Source organism: Lactuca virosa, chromosome 2 (genome assembly GCF_052849685.1).
Source record: "Lactuca virosa cultivar CGN04683 chromosome 2, Lactuca_virosa_CGN04683_v6, whole genome shotgun sequence".
Taxonomy (NCBI): Eukaryota; Viridiplantae; Streptophyta; class Magnoliopsida; order Asterales; family Asteraceae; genus Lactuca; species Lactuca virosa.
The window spans coordinates 217,843,267-217,862,084 of NC_136427.1; positions in this window are offsets into that span (position 1 = coordinate 217,843,267).

An 18,818-nucleotide genomic window follows, 5' to 3' on the forward strand; every position below is an offset into this window, starting at 1 on the left:
TTGCCATATCTGGCGAATAGCAACAATTGTTTAAATCTAAACCTAATCCATTACTAAGCACTAAGGAATAAACTCCAATCTTGGTGACAGGCGACGATCTTCTGTTTCCCATGATCAGATTCATCCTTCCATGCTCCACATCCCTATTTCTTCTTAGTCCCTGCAAATCAGAACATATGTGAAAACCACATCCTGTATCAAGAACCCAAGAAGTAGCATGTGATAAACCTTTAGATTTAATTGTGTAAATACCTGCGAAAGATGGCTTGATCTTCCCATCCTTGATGGCCTGCAGATATTCTGGGCAACTTCTTTTCCAATGCCCTATCTTGTGGCAGTAGTGGCACTCTGCCTCCTTAGGGTTGGAGTTGGGTTTAGCAAAAACAACTTTGGTTCCACTAGAAGAGGTACCATATTGGGACTTTCCCTTGTGGTGGCTCTTAGAGGGAGCCTTCCTCTTCTTACCCTTCCCTTGTTCTATTGCCAAGACAGGGGCAGCAGCGGGAGTTGGAGTTGATGCAACAGATTTGTCCTTGAGGTTGCTCTCAGCAGTCCTCAACAAGCCCTGAAGCTTGCTCAAAGAGACCTCCTCCTTGTTCATGTGGTAGGTCATGCGGAACTGGCTATAGCAGGGAGGCAAGGAGTGAAGGATAATATCAATTGCCAGCTCTTCATCAAAGTTCACATTCAACTTTAGCAGGCGATCGACATATCTCTGCATCTTTTGCAGATGAGCGGTAAGGGACTCTCCATTACCCATTTTGGTAGTGATCATCGAAGTGATGATCTCGTACCTTTCTTGCCTAGTGCTCTGCTGGTACCGGTCTAGCAGATCTTGGTGCATCTCGTATGGGTACATGTCCTCATAGGACTTCTGGAGTTCTGCAATCATAGTCGCTAACATGATGCAATGGACTTTCGTGGCATCATGCTCGTGGGCCTCAAAGGTCGTGATCTCTTCAGCAGAGGCAGTGTTGATGTCAATCTCCTTCAGCTTCTCATCGAGGACATACTCTTTGTCCTCGTAGCGAGTGACCATGCGAATGTTGCGGATCCAATCATTGAAATTGGACCCATCAAAGATCACTCTCCCACACAAGTTCATGAGTGAGAACGAGCCAGAGGAGTTTGAACCAGAAGCGTTGTTGTTGACGTTCGACATCTGAAAAAAGAAAAAGAACAAAGTTTGATTAGAAATGAATTCCCCAATTAAACACCCAAATGAGAAATTAGGGCTAGGAACCAACAACATTATTCACTAATTAGAAAAGGGATGTCGTAATCTAACAAGCAAATAATTTTGAAGGTAAGTGAATGACGATTCACTAATTCTCCATCATGAAAAACGAAAAAAAATTAAGTTTTAAATGTATTGAAAAACTCCTAGATCTTTTGAGATTCATTGAACCTTTCAATGGCATGTTTAAATCCCGATATGCCCCTCTAGTTTGTGACTGAGATGCCGAGGATCACAAAGCGGGTGTGAATAACCATGCAAATATACATGGTGCCCTCATTGTTACAGTCACCTATTCGATGTGCCGGTTAACCACACACGCTCCATCGAACTATGACAAACATGAGTCACCCTTTGCCACCTTTGCTTAGAACCCAATTAATGTGTCGGTTAACCATACACGCTCCATCAATGTCTTAGCAAGGGTACAAAGTGTAATTTCATGGAATTGCATCAATTCACTTTTGCCTAAAGTAACTAAGATTGGGAATTTTGTAAAAAACATTTAGTTTCTTTATATAGATTCATTATACTTTTAATGAGGAAAGGTTTGCCCTATCCTACCCGTTCGGCTAACGACTGTCACACCCCAAAACAGGAACGGCGGAAACGTTCTGGGGTGGAGGACGTCATGTTTAGTATCACAAGACATACGTCATAGTAAGAAAAGTAATAAAAAAACCATTTCATTTGAAAGAAAGTGTTTACAAGGTATGTGTTCACATAATATAGAATACATAGCAAAATAACAAAAAGACATGAAGCTATACTGCTCCATCTTCTGAATCCCAGTGCGCGTACCTGTCTACTGGTCTCCTGAGAATACAAGTTATTTTGAAAGCGTAGATCAGCATTTAAGCTGGTAAGTTCATAAGATTTAAGTGATGTTGTAAGTAGTAAGAAAGTTGTAGTAAGTTGTAGTAAGTTCTGTTTAGAAAAGTTTGCCTGTTCCTCCAGAAAATCCTATATTTCATGCTTTGATGAAAGATAAGTAAAAATGACTCAACAGTCCTTTCTATGAGTATTAAATGAATACAAGTTATATAAAACTCAGAGTAAACAAACAATCGGTTGTGTGTATCTGCCCTAAGCCCACAACCAAACAAGGAACAGGAAATGAGGCGGAAGACACACATCCCATTGTTTGTTAGATCACCGTTGTATATAACCCTGGCGTTTCCACTCGGTACTCATGGAGTTAACTGTAATAGTTCCTTTATGTTTTATGAAAAGATCCTTTAAGAAAACCCTTATTTCTTATAGTAAAAATGATAACCACAGTAGTTCCTTCTATAATCACTTAGTTTATACTAGCTACATATAATCTAATATCGAATATATAGTTAATTGTGTGAATCTGCCCTAAGCCCACAACCAAACAAGGAACAGGGAATGAGGCGGAAAACACACATCCAACTGCCTATCGGATATTAACTATATATAACCCTGGTGTATAAACTAAGGTATTATAGAATTAACCACCTAAGGTCCTTTAAGTTATACTGGTTTAATAAAAATGGATTAAACCCTTTACTGGTAAGTTTCTAGTTTTGTATACCGAAAGTTCTTGTTTGAAAAGTATGTTTGTGTACTAGAAAACGGTGCATTGAATTAGTGTCCTATGACCTGGCCCATACCTGGTACCCCTTATGATTACTTAGGGTATACGGAAACATATATATATCTCAGATCAGATAGATAGTAGGTTGGGTGTATCTGCTCTAAGCCCACAACCAAACAAGGAACAGGAAATGAAGCGGAAAACACACATCCTACTACCTGTCGGATTCGATTAATATATATCCCTGAATGCATACACTAAGGAATCATAAAGTTAGCATTATAGGCCCCTTCTACTGAATGTACTAGACTCGACTGCTTTGTGTGTCGGTTGTAAAATGTAAGTTTTCCCTAGTTCATAACTATCTTGACTCGAAAATAGTTTGTATTAACTTTCAAATGGAACTGTCACAAGATGAAAGTAATAGGAAAATATAAGTACTCAGTTGTCTTATGAACTGACATCTTGCTGTACTGTTTACCTTTAACTTATTAGTTTAATTAAGGTAAAATGTGATATTATTGTATCCATGCTTGATTTGACTTAGTATAACACGACGTTCGAGACGTCGAAATGATATGACATTCGTCACCCGTAGACCTGCAGGTCCCACTGTAGCTAGCAGCAAGGTGTGGGATGGTCAATCCCGTATAGATCTATATACAAATTCACGCTCTCCCTCCAGGAGACTCTGGTACAAAACACGCTACAACAATGTGTGTCGCGCCATGAAGTAGTATCTCACATTATAGTTATAGTATCTTAGTAAGTTCGTTCTGTTATAGTATCTTAGTATCTCCTCGTTATAGTATCTTAGTATGTTCTCGTTATACTATCTTAGTATCCTCTCGTTATAGTATCTTAGTATTCTCTAGTATCTAGCATCTTAGTATCTTCTAGTTATAGTATGACCTGAACCCCTAAACTATACCCCTTATAGTTTACTAGTAATTTACTTGAACTGTTGTTGAAAAGACTCATTTTTCTACTAATTTATGCCGCACTTTAAAAAATGGAGTTTTGTTAAACTATAAAGTAACATAACTTAAAAAGAGTTTTTGAAATGTTTTGACCACTTATAAATGACATAAGCAGTCTTTTGAAAATGTTTATAACAAAAAATAACACAATTAACATTGTGTTCAACTTGTATCCCCCCCCCCCCCTTAAAAGCATTTAAAACAGTTTAAAAGATTGATTATAGGGGTATGAACTCACCTTATGTGGGTGATTCAAACGAATATGCGCGTAAGGATGAGAAGTTCCACGAATGAAGTACCGAAACTTAACGAGTCCTAAATGACCTATAATAGCATATATTGGCATAAATATAGTGTTTAGAAGCAACCAAATGCAAGGAAACACCTTACGGGACTAGGAAACACTTTGACCAAGTGTTGGAATCACATGTGATTCACTAAAAGGGAGTGTACGGCCACTTTGAGGAGTGTACGGCCATGGGTGTGCAGCCAGGGAGTGTGCGGCCACACACTCATGGTAAAGAGTGCACAAAAACGTTTTCCAATGGTTGGGAGGCTTGTAGGACTAATGCTCATCAAGTGTTGAAGCTAGAAAGGCAATTTGGAGGCCCTTATGCACTAAACAAAGGGGTGTACGGCCACATGGAGTGTGTGCGGCCGCACACTCCTTGATGAACATGGTTTGGACGTTTTCTAAGGCTCATATATAGTAAGTAACAAGCTTAGGGAATGGTACTTACAATATGGGAGCCTTTAGGGGTGTTTTGAGGGTGTTTTGAGGGGTGTACGGTCACACCTGTGTGTGCGGCCGCACACACCATATGTTCTTGAGTTCTGGGCATTTTCTAAGACTAAATCAAGTGTTCTAAACAAGATTCAAGTATAGGGAAAGGGTACTTACGATTCGGAGGCTCGAGAAGGTCCAAAATCGCCAAGAACAAGTGTGTGTTCTTGGTGAAATGGATGAAGATTTGAAGATCTAGCCAAAACATGATTTCAAATGGATGAAATCAAAGGATGTAACTAGTTTATGAAGATTAACAACAAATCAAGGGAAGAACACTTACATTCTTGAAGATCTAGGCTGAAAATCGGATGATAGTTGAGAGAGAAATCGAGTTCTAGGCTTGGGAGGGTGAAAAGCGATGAATGAAGGCTAAGTCCCTCCTATATACACGAGAGTGTGCTGCCAGGAGAAGGGTGTGCGGCCGCACACCCAGTGTACGACCGTACACTCGTGATGTTGGAGTGTAAGGCTCGATTTTGGTGCTAGAAGTTTCCGCGATCCATTTCTATGCTCAATGCTTGAATGTACTGAGCTTTGAACCTTTAAACAGACTCTAAACGAGGCTAAATGATAGCAGAAATGAGTTTGACACTCAGTTGAGTTGACTGGCTGTGCTTTACAAGGCAAAAATTTAAAATATTTCGGGTTGTCACAACGACCCTCCACCAATCAAGGAAGCGGTGGGTGAGAGTGGACACCCATTAAACGGCCATTTTATAGGCCATAACCTTATACCCCCCTTATAGATCGGCTTCGTGAATGAGGCCTACTAACGGTAAGACTAGCAATTTAAGTTATATATATATATATATATATATATATATATATATATATATATATATATATATATATATGTTAATCTTATAATATTATAAAGTATAAGATTGAATTCTAAACTTGTAAAATTCTAGGGTTTGAAATTTAAAATAGTTCAAATTAAACATTTTAATCATAAATTTAAATTTCAAAACTTGAGGACAAGTTTTGAACTTTTCAAAAACACAAATGATCAAATAGAAAATAATTTTAAATTAAACAATTAGTTTAATGATTATCTAAATTTGACCTAATTAAGATTATTTACAAGATAATTTACCAAATCAATTTCATATAATCAAATATTATCAAATAAGAAATTTATTAATCAAATGATTTGTAATTATCTCTTGTTTTGTTGAGGATATTGTCAAAAAGGTAATAAAATTCGGATTTTATTTGTTTAAAACGATTTAGGTAATGATCCTTAACCAAAACAGCAAATAATCTCGAAATATCCTCTGCCTGACAAGCAGATTGCACAAAAACGAAATTTTTAAGCAAGAACAGATCATATAGCATCAAATACAATTGAAACCAAACTAAGCTCTCATACCACTGATGAGTTTGAGCCAATACAACATCCTATGTGCTCATGCAAACCCTAATGCTTGGATCTAGGTTTCACTAATTGTACATGCAATCATCCAAGACTTATATGTTGGGTTATGAGCATTCTAACACTCCTAAGTGTACATGCAACCCTAAATACCTTGGATCTATGTTTTCTCTATTATACATACAATTATGAACATCCAAGGTATTATCCTAATCTAGCATACAAAATAATAAATATAACAAGATAGAATACATACCTCTTTGATGTAGAATGTCTTCATGAAGCTTGAGTGCCTAGTGCCCCAAGTGTGACACCTCAAATGGTTCACACAACACCAAATACACTTGGAATAACTTGAGAGAAACTTGAACACTCCTTGAAATCGTCTAGCCCTCACACTCACACATTAGTGCACGATTTCTTGAGCCATGGGATTCTTTTATATGGTGGCTATTAGGGTTACACCATGTAACTCATAACTTTACCCATTCCTTATGCTCCATGGATTTTAACCTCCATGGAGTATCCATGGGTCACCCCATGGACTTAGTCCAACATAAGGAATCTTGGATCACAAGCCCACATATATAAGAATGAATGATTTACACAATTAACCCATATATTTAATTAGTCTCCTTTTGATCACTTAATTAATTCCAAATTAATTCTTGATCAATACTAATTAAATAACCTTATTAATATATTAGAACTTATAATATATTAACCAACCTTAAGCGTTATTTCTCTCATTATAGTCTATCCAAATGCATGATGCCATGCAACCCAAATGGACCATGCCGGGTCGGGTCAAGTCTTACCAATTATAGTTATGGACTTAGACATTAATCCAACAGTCTCCTACTTGGATAAGTCTAAAACTATTATTGCGTATGACTTCAGGAACCGATCAGCAATCGTAGCTCTCAAAAGCTTCTGTCGAACTCTGACCTTGTCGATGAACTATGACCTTTGTCAATGACTTGTCCATTAGATAAGGGATCATATATTCCTCCATTCTAGATATCATATGGACTGAGACATGGATTATCAATCATTCTCTCTGTCCATTTGTTGTTTCCCGATTTCCGATTCATGATGACTGACTGATTGAACAAATCAAATCAGTCCTGGCTTGGCCAAGCACTCACATGTATCATCTTTAAATCATCGAGGGGCCCACAGATATCGCTTTTATCCCGAAGGTAAAAGGAATGGATAAACTTAGACTCATATGGCTTGTTCTACTACTTGTTGAATCATACACAAAGGCACGTTTTATAACATCGAGTTACCAATGCGTTTTCGTGCAATCAATGTATAACCAACTCATAGTAACAACTCATATCTCTAGGTTTGAAGAATATAAGATATTATCGTCTCATGATCACTCGTGATAAAATCCATGAAGTGATTCAAATGAGCGCGAGTTGAATCCAATACTCAGAACTTATGAGCACTCATGAGTGTTGTAGCACCACTTTTGTCCACCAACTTGGACCTCTACAAACCAACCCATGACAGTCTTGATTCATATCTACTTCCAACATATGACCGACTGTGGATGGTTTGAATAACTTAATCATTCAGGAAGAGCGACTTAGTTATTCTGGAAGTCAAAACATGCAAAGTGAAACACAAGAATAAATGAATCAAATATGGTATCAAACCCTATGAATATAAATAAACACTTTTATTTATCACCATACTGATTACTCATTATTCATTGTTTCGGTTTTATCAACTTTATACTTGAATTTAAAACAATAGTTGTCCCATGCTCCAAGCATGTACACTATGTTTTCTAAACACTAGTCATGCCATACACCAAGTATGCATACTATGTTTGTCTATGATCTTTACTTTGTAAAATAGATCAATTGAACATCACTCCAATGATCCTCTTTTCACAGTCCCAAATCCTTACTGCAAATGCAAGAATTCCAAATTCATGCCATTTACTGAAATCTGTTAGATTCTAAACTTATATGCATTGATCCTCTTAATGATTATGCACGAAGTCAGAAAGACTTGAAAACAATCATTACAGAGCATTCCAAAGGAGATCAGCTCCTTGGAAACATCCTTCTTTCATTAAGTTTCCTAATCTTACACAGATTGAATAATTTCTAACTTTGAAACATTTCCATATTCCATTTTGACTATCACTTCTGAACAAGAGTTGCCTCCTTACAGATTATGTCAATATGGTCCTTCCAGAATTAACATTATACTTCCAACTGTCCTTGAGCAACCAATCTTTGGTAAACCTTAGATTGTCCTCGACAATTGCTTAATCATTTTAGTCATATCCAATTCTAGACCTTTTCCCTTCATAATGCCCCAGACATTTGGAAATTTTTAGAAAGGATGAATATAGCACATGTAATCGATCCTATATCCGAAGCATATGAGACACGATTCATGATGTCTCACATAAAGACTAAACCAGTCTTTTTCTATAATATTTCCATTTCAATTTGCCAAGTTCTCAAAATTCAGATTATGAAAAGGGATGCCGTAATCATAATCGAATTTTAGAACGCAAATAATGGACCCATATATAGAATTTCCTTATGTTGAGCCATTCCAACATGAAATTCATATATATATCCTTGATTAAATACGATTAAAATCTCAATCTAAGCTTTTAGAATTGAAATGAAGTATAATTTCCTCTCCCTTAATTATAGCAAAACAACTTTTTCAACCCTTGCAACCTCACGAATTGAAACTTTTGTTTTCTATAATTAACATTGCTAACTTGCAACCTTTGTCATAATTATCATGCTCCCACTAACATGATGATTATTAGCATAACACTTATACTCCCACTAGCTTTGACATGTACTCAGAATCAGCTGACTTTCTTACCAAAGTTCAGATTTCTGATACTAGATTGTTTTGATAAAACTTTATCAAAATCATACACCTCTCTTAGATAGCTCACATGTGTGTCTAAACAATTTTAGAACTATGAAAAGGGATGCCGTAATCATAGTCTCAATTGTTTAGACCTTTGCCACTTCTCACAAGTCCATGTTAGTGTGCCGGTAAACCACACACGCTCCACTAACGACTTTGAGAATGCAAATATCACAATTGCTATCTAGCTAAAATCTACTTAGTGAAAGTGTTTCCTCACCATCATTTTCATGAATCGGAGAGAAACCTTATGACACTTAGATTTAATAGTGTATGTATTCTTATCCATGTGAATTTGTCAAAACCATAATCACAAGACAAGGTTAGTGACAAATCCAAACTCATATTGATTAAACTTGTGCAATCTTAAATTCTTGCCATTTGGCAGCTCAGGTGCCTGCCATTGCTTCCAAGTAGTCGTGCAACCAATTGAGAACTCTCAGAACTCCTATGCAAAGCCAACTTGAATAGGCACAAAAATTTCAACACGATAGGGTTCTTAGAGAAGCAGTGGCCGATTTCTGTAGCCTAGGGGTTCTATTTATACTGTGAGCAGCTAGGGTTTCAGTCAAAACCCTAATGGACAGCTTAAACATTAAGCAGCCCATGGAACCTTCTGGAATACAGGCCATGGACGAAAATATGATGGGCTCCCATCATAATTTCGTTCACCTCTTTAATCTATTAGGTTTCCCAGCCCAAAATACAACTATCACACATTTGACAGTTTAAGTCCCCTTTATTCAATTAATCTCTTTTAGTCACCAAATTAATTCTTAATTAATTTATGACTAATATTAATTAAATAATATGATTTCTCCTTTAATATATTATTCTTATAATATATTAATAAACCATAATATCTTCTCTCTCTCCATAAATCACCCTGTCAAGTTGCTACGGTGAAGGCAACCCAAAAGGACCATGCACAACCGGGTCAAGTACTTCCCAAATATAGTTACGGGCTTAGACACTAATCCAAAATTTTTGTCCTTTTTTTACAAAATGGCTATGTCTATCATTTCTCCATTCCAATCATTCAATCTTTACGATCACCACTTTATCTCTTATTGAAGCTCTATCTCACTAAATCGAGTGGAAACCCTAACTCCTCAAAATTCTGTAAGAATCATCGAAGCAACAATGGCGGGTTGGAGGATTAGAGAAAACATGGAAGAAATAGAAGTTGAAAATTACAGTAACTCCCTATTTTCAAAAATTAAATTTATCACCAACAAATTTCAAGCTAATAAGTTGAAGCTTTCTCTTTTTACAACTGGCCATCCAACTATCTTCTCCATTAGATTATTCTATGGTGGAGAATGATATGTTGATCTACTGGACAATGATTAGTTTTGTGTGGATGATATTGACGAGATGATGGAGTCCCTAGGTTGTGTTGAGGAGGGTAAGTTGCTTTATTACCACTTCAAAAGACCTTTTTTCATATTTGGACTTTGGGTTGTCTGCATTGGCAAATGACAGTAAAATTAACCATTTGTGTACATACGTAGGAAAACATAAATTGATTGAAGTTTATGTTGAACAAGTTAAAACAATGTTGCGTACATATACAATATCCTCTACCCCTAGTAAAGTTAGGATAGAAGAAATTGTTGATCAACCTTCGTGTAGTAGAAGGCTATTTTTGGAATGGAAGGAAACTAAAATAAGGGATTGTATTAGATCAAGCAAACCAAAATTTGTGTCAACAAAAGAAACTGAAAGTGACCAAATTGATGCCTAATGTGAAACACAAGGTGTATGCGATGAATTTGAAACAACACCTCCTCCTACAAATGAATTTTATGATGTTGTTGAAATTCTAAATGAAGAACCTGGATGGAATACTCATGATAGTGATGATAGTCATGATGTTGATGATAGTGATGATCGTGAGTTCACAGTAGACTTAGATAACATCCTAGATGAACCTGAGATAGACATGAATGAGTTTTTGTTACATATTGATGAAGATATAGAATGGGTGGGTGATCTTGGAGGGTCAAATGTCAAGGAAACAGAAACATGGGAAATTGATGATATTGACGTTGTAAACAATGATTTATTCTTATCTAAGTCATCATCTGATGAAGGTAGGAGCAACAGGATAAGAAGGTTAATTAAGGCAATACGAAGGTCAATGGAAAACAATGAAACAAGAGTTAGCGATCCATTCTATGTGTACCAAAAATTTACCTCATCTGAAGAATTGAAAGACGCAATAAGAAAACATGTTGTAGAGACAAGGAGGGAACTAGACTTCATAAAAATGACAAAAACAGAGTGAGAGCTATTTTCAAAGGCACTATCCCATACCTGGGTCAACTTGACCCATGTGGGCCCAGTCAAAGCAATAAAGAAAGTGAAGAAAAGAAGTGTCCATGGGTACTATATGCTTGCAAGTGGGAAAAAGATGTTGACTGGGAGTTCAGAAGTCATAACCTACGAAAAAGAGCATGCATCTCTACAAAAAAGAAATGTGAAAGCTTGTACCTACAAGTGCTTGGCAAAGAAACTAGTGCAACAGGTGGAAAGCAACCCTACTGTCCCTACAAGAGCTTTACAGGAACAACTTCAACATGAATACCAAGTCGATATTTCCAAGATGAAGGTATTTAGGGTTAAACAGAGGCATTGAATCAAGTAAGGGGAGATTATGCACGACAATATACTACACTAAGAGACTATGTTCAAGAACTTCGTACTCGAAACCCAACGACAACAGTTAAGATAAAGGTGGAAAGTGAGCCAAAACTAGCTTCTGAGACTAGAACTTTCAAACGGATCTACATCTGCCTAGGGCCATTGAAGAAAGGTTTTCTAGCTGGTAAATGAGATTATCTTGGTTTGGATGGGACTTTTATGAAATGGCCTTATCCTAGAATTATACTCACAATAGTGGTAAGATGTAAACATTAATAAATACATATCTTGTGTCATTTTCTTCCATTTTTTCTAAATTACTAACTCCTTCACTATGTTTAGGGTCTTTATGGAAATAATTGTACACATCCTTTAGCATATGTTGTCATAGAGGCTAAGAATATAAATTCATGGACTTGGTTTTTAAGTTGCTTGGGTGATGACATTGATTTGCAAACTAATTCCAACTTTACATTTATATCTGACATACATAAGGTAATTAATTTCAAAATTAGATTCAATTTTATTTTTATACGTTTATGTTGGTATCTAATGTTGTTTCTTTTTTCATATGGGTTGTTGCAAGCAATTGGTACATTGTATCCATGTTCAGAACACAGGTTTTGTCGGCGACACATTCATGAAAACATGAAGGAGACGTGGAGGGGAAAGGTGTTTGAGGACATGTTGTGTAAATGTGCAAGTACAACAACAATGTAAGAATTCAACCTTACTATGGAAGAGCTTAGAAAGTTAAACAATGACTGCTACGAACGAGTCAAAACTATTCCACCTCAGCATTGGTCTAGGTCACACTTCATAAGTTTGTTTTATTTTGTTGGGTTAATTGTGACCAAATGATTCACTTTCTCACATAAACTTTTATTTATGTTGTAGGGAGGGCTCATTGTGATGGGCTTTTGAATAAATTGTGTGAGACTATAAATAATCAAATTAAAAAGCACGCGACCAAGAAATTATCACATGCCTTGTATTCATTAGAGAGTACCTTATGTTAAAGATTATGAGTGTCCAAAAGGTAATTGATAAGGCAGTTGGACCATTAACTCCAACTGTTGTAAGTGTGCTTGAAAAAACAAATCTAATGCAGCTCAATGTGTGGGTAAGTTCTGTGGGAATGGAAATTATCAGGTGAGTGGACCATGAATGGACCAGTGTGTGGTAGACATGGTTCATCACGCATGTTCTTGTAGAAAATGGGAACTCACTAGTATACCATGTAAGCATGCCCTTGTTGCTATCTGGGACATGCGAAAAAATAAGTAGAATGTTGGCTTACCTGAAGAATGGGTTCATTCCACTTACTGGTTAAAAACTTGGAAGGAAATGTATTTTTTCAAGATTGAAACAATTAATGGAAGAAGAATATGGGAAAAGTTTCCATGTCCAACTACATTTCTTCCTCCCAATCATCATGTCCCCATTGGAAGAACAAAGGAGAAAATAAGGAAGCCAGCTGTGGAATTAAAAGATATGGTGAAGTATGGTAAGGCATCAAGGAAGGACAAGAGTGTGACATGCTCAAAATGCAAAAAACTTGGGCATAGTAAAAGAAGTTGTAGAGGTTAAAGTGCAGGTGATGGTAGTTCAAGCAGGAAAAGGAAGGTTGGGAAGAAAGCCCAAAGTGTGGGTAAGGGTAGTCAAAGTGGAAGTCAAAGTGCAGGGGATGGTATGCAATCCAATGGTGTAGGTGATGGAAGTTCAAGCGGGAAAGGGAAGGCGGGGAAGAAAGGGAAGAATATTGCTTAAGTTGTGTTTGTGTTGTCTTTGTTATGAACCAATTATGGTGCTATTATTGGATTAGTGTCTAAGTCCATAACTATAATTGATATGTACTTGACCCGAGAGTAGCATGGTCCATTTGGGTTGCATGGCACCGGAACAATTTGAAGGATGGATAATTGAGAAGAGGTTATTTATGATTTATTAATATATTATAAGTTCTAATATATTAATATGAAAACATATTATTTAATTAGTATTGATCAAGAATTAATTTGGAATTAATTTAGTGATCAAAACAGACTAATTAAATATATGGGGATTGATTGTGTAAATCATTCATTCTTATAAAGTGGGCTTATAATCCACAGTTCTTTATGTTGGGCTAAACTCATGTGGTGGCCCATGGATACTCCATGGAGGTTTTAACCCATGGAGCATGAGGGATATGGAAAGTCATTAGGGTTCACATGGTGTAACCCTAGTTTGCCACACTATATTAGAACCCTTCTAGCTCATGAAATCGAACCTTAGTAAGCTTACAAGAGGGCAAGCCGGTTTTATGAAGTGCAGGTAACCTCCTCTAAAGTTCCTCCATTGTTGGTGGTGTTGTGTGATTCCATTTGAGGTGCAACACTTGGGGCACTAAGTTGTTAAAGGTCCAAGGCTTCCAACTACAACAAAAAGGTATGTCATCTAACTAGAATTTGTAGTAAAGATACTCCATTGTATGTAAGTTAGGATAATGCTTTGAAAAAATAAAATTTTGCATGTATATTAGAGAAAACATAGATCCAAAGCATCTAGGGTTGCATGTACACCATAGGAGTGTTAGAATGCTCAAAACCCTTCAGTAGTATCAGAGCCTAGGGTTGTTTTCCAATATACTTGATGCTACTTGTTTTCAAAGCTTGAAAAATCGATTTTTTGTTGTCAGCACAGTGAACTCGACGAGTCCACTGACAGACTCGCCGAGTCCACCCTATAATCTGACCAACTCGCCGATTTAGTTCATGCACTCGACGATTTGGTGCTCCTGGATGCAGAATTTCGAGTTTTAAGGTTGGAATTGGACTAGGATCATTACCCTAAACTGTTTTTGAATTTATAAACCTGTTTTTGATGTGGTAATGATCATCCTAATCCAATTTTAAAGATAATTGTCAAAGTTTCATGTTTTGTATTAGTTTATATGGTTAGGCTAATTACATGAAATTTGTTTGATATGAATTGTCTTGTTCTTATGAGTTTAATTTAGATCATTGACAAATTGTTTGATTTTGTAAGTTACATTAGTTGATCTAAATGTTTTGATGAATTCCATAACTTGTCCTCAAGTTATGGAAAATGAAAAGTTTTCTTTTAAAGAGATCATTAAACTTATAGGTTATGAACTTGAAGAGTCTTTTTCCATAAATGTTTTTATGAACTCCATAACTTGTACCCAAGTTATGGATTTTCAAGAGTCTTTTCATTAATTAAAACCTATATTAAACTCATAAGTTATGGATTCCAAAAGTTTTTTTTTTGAATAGTTCAAAACTTACCCTCAAATTTTGGAATTTGTAAATGTAAAAGTCTAACTTTTGAAACATTTAATTCCAAACCCTAGAATTTTAAAGTTTAAAATTCTACCCTTATACTATTATAATATTATAGGTTTAATATTTATATATATGTATAAGAACAAAGTTAGTCTTACCGTTAGTAGGCCTCATTCACGAAGCCGGTCTATAAAGGGGTATAAGGTTACTGCCTATAAAATGACAGTTTAATGGGTGTCCACTCTCACCCACCGCTTCCTTGACTGGTGGAGGGTCGTTAGCCGAACAGGTAGGATAGAAATTTAATTCTCCCTTCATTAAAAGTATAATGATAAATATGAAGTAACTAAACACTTATAAATTACCAAATCTTAGTTACTTAGGAAAATGTGAATATGGTGCTAATCCATGAAATTGCACTTTGCACCTTGTTAAGTCGTTAGTGGAGCGTGTGTGGTTAACCGGCACACTAATCTGGACTGACAATACGTGGCAAAGGGTAGCTTGATTTTAATCATAGATCAATGGAGCGTGTGTGGTTAACCGGCACATTGATTAGGTGGTTGTAACATTGGGTGTACCAAACTAATTTGCATGGTTATTCACACCTTGTTTGTGATCCTCGGCATCTCAGTCACAAACTTGAAGGGCACAATTGAGATTTAAACATGCCATTGAAAGTTTCAATGAATCTCAAAGGATCTAGGAATTTCAATTAACTTAAAACCTAAAATTCTTTTTTCGTTTTTCGTGATGGAAATTGGTAAATCGTCATTTACCTACCTTCAAATATTTTGCAATTGGATTACGGCATCCCTCTTCCAAATTGTAAAATATTGTGTTGGGTCCTAGCCTTAATATTTTATTTGGGTGTTATGTTAAGGACTTAAATCAACTAACTTGAATTTCTCCCATTGTAGATGTCTAGTTCAGACAACTATGGTCTTCCCAAATATTTTGGAACAAGCTTTCCTCTTGAAGATGATGTCCTGCGGTTGGATCGTGGAAGTTATACTTCACTTCCTCCACCTCCTCCAATAATTCTCCCTAACCTACAAGTTCAAAGACTTGAAAAATTCAAGGTCACCCGAGCCCTACTTGCAATGAAACATCAAGATGGAAGGCCTGTGTGTACTCACGTCTTGGAGATGAAGTCACATATTGACAGACTGAGAGTATTGGGTGTCGTTGTCTCAAGGAAGTTGGCGGTTGACTGGGTTCTTCATTCACTTCCCGAGTCATATAGTGAGTTCATTAAGGACTACTATGAGATAAACCACGACATGTCCCTTATTGATCTTACCTATTTGCTTGTTGCTGCTGAATCAGCAATGATTTGGCGCACTGGAAAAGCAAATTTGATTGGAAGATCTACTCCCCAAACTTCCATGGACATTGACAATGGAAACATTGGAAGTCCAGAAAAGATTTCTCTTTCCAAGGGAAAGAGAAAGGCTAAGTCTGTGATTGTCTCGTGTACCATTCCCAAAGAGTCTATATGTTTCTATTGCCAAGAGAAGGGGCATTGGTTGTGAAGCTGCCCTGACTACCTGAAAGATTTGAGAAAAGGTAGAATCGAAAAGTTTGACTCTGCTTCAGGTAAGTCTACTGTCTAAGTCTATTAAGTTCCTAATTGTTGATTCTTAATACATGATGTGACAAGGTTTCATTTTGATGTTTTGTAGGATCATGCAAAGGGAAGGAAGCTTAAAGGAAGAGTATGCTGAATCTGATCGTGAAGATGGATTTCAATCGCATGGTTCGAAGATCGGATTTTTGAGCTGCTGCATAAAGAGTTATGATAGATTGCTTAGAAATATGTAGTAACATAGTTTTCATTTGTAATTGCAGTGTAAGGAAAAAAATTCCCGTAATTTTATAAATAAATAAAATTTTGTTTTGTTTTATTATATCTCCTTGCAATGACATTTGTGAAAATTGATGTTTGTATGTTTCTATGTTAGCAATATGAATTTGATTCTTTCGTTTGTGGTAGTGTCGAGTATTTTCCAAATAAGGAAAGATTCTCATCACCCAAGTTTCAATTGGAAAGAAACTTGGAATCATGCAAGTTGTATTGTATGATGAATGAGAATTCTCATCTTTGGTAAATTAAGACTAATTACTTGTTCACATGTATATGTGAGTCAAGTGAAGGACTAGGGGATCGGGTACATTGGGTGTGCGTTGGTCAAGATCCACCACAAAGATTAATAAGACTATTCGTCATGATTTGCTAAAGTTTAGTAAACATGGTTATGCTTACAAGTTTAAGTATAATTCTAAAATATTGGAAAAGGTTCAATGTATGGCAGAACGAATGAAAAGAATCAAATTAGGCAGAAAGACAAAAGTTTCTCCAATCTGAAAAGATGGGAGAGTACTTTAGTATCGTGTTTTATGATCATCTTAATGTTTGTGGATAAACCATATCACAATTGATCCTCTAAAGACATCTTAGTGCATTTGTATGGCTAAGAAGAGGAATCATGAATTGTTGAAATAGTTTAAATCAACAAGATGAGTCATACTTCGTTCCCAAAACAAGTCTTAGAGTCATACTCCAAGATTGTAACCTTGAGTGACATAATCTTAAAAAAGGTTTAAAACACTTATCAAATGTAGAGTAAATTTTTTTCTATTCTTGTACATTTGAAATTGGTAAGTTGTGATGTTTTGGATAAAACAAAGACCAACTAAGGCCAATTGTGTGAAGTGTTTGTCTTGATAAAATCCGCACTAACTCTTGAATATTTGTTTTGTCAAGGAATGATTCATGAAAAGAAAATCTTATATGTCAAGAGGGAAGTGGGAGTCTTAAAGATCTTGGAAAAGCTTCAAGAACTAATAAAGAATAAAACCTATTGTTTATCACTAGCATACGACTTGAGGTTTATAACCTATCGTGTTGACATATTCTTGTTTCTGTGCCCATTCCAGTTAAAGTTGACTATGCATGTGAGTTCTGAGAGTTCTCAGTTGGTTGCATAACAACCTGGAAGCAATGGTAGGCCCTTGTGCTGCCAAGTGGCAAGAAATTAAGATTGAACAAGTTCAATCCATATGATTTTGGATTTGTCACTAACCTTGTCTTTTGATTATGGTCATGACAAATTCATATGGATAGGAACACATACACCATAAAATCTAAGTGTCATAAGGTTTCTCTCCGATTCATGAAAATGATTGTGAGGAAACGCTTTCACTAAGTAGATTTTAAGGAGATAGAAATTATGATATTTGCATTCTCAAATTCGATTATGATTACGACATCCCTCTTCATAATTCGAATTGTGAGAAATGACAAAGGGTCTAAACATTTGAGACTTATTGCTGTAAGTTCTAAAATTGTTAAGACACACATGTGAGCTATCTAAGGAAAGGTGTATGATTTTTAGAAGCCTAGATAAAGTCTTATCGAAGCATATCGTATCAGAAATATGAACTTTGGTAATGAAAGTCAATAAGTATTGATTTCTAGAAGTCCAGCTGATTTCTGAATACATGTCAAAGCTAGTGGGAGCATAAATGTTATGCTAATAATAATTATTATGCTAGTGGGAGCATAATTATTATGGTAAGTGTTGCAAGTTAGCAATGTTAATTATAGAAAACAAAAGTTTCAATTCGCAAGTTGCAGGGTTTGAAAAGTTGTTTTGCTATAATTAAGGGAGAGGAATTCATACTTCATTTCAATTCTAAAAGCTTAGATTGAGATTTTAATCAAATTTAGTCAAATATATATGAATGTTATGTTGGAATGGTTCAACATAAGGAAATTCTACATATGGATGTGTTAATTGCGTTCTTAAAATTCGACTATGATTACAACATCCCTTTTCATAATTCGAATGATGAGAACATGGCAAATAGAAATATTATAGCAAAAGACTGGTCAAGTATCATGTCTTTATGTTAGACATTGTGAATCGTGTCCCATATGCTTCGGGTATAGGATCGATTCATATGCTATAATATCTCGTGTTCTAATTTTCCGAATGCCTAGGGCATTTGGAGGGAAAA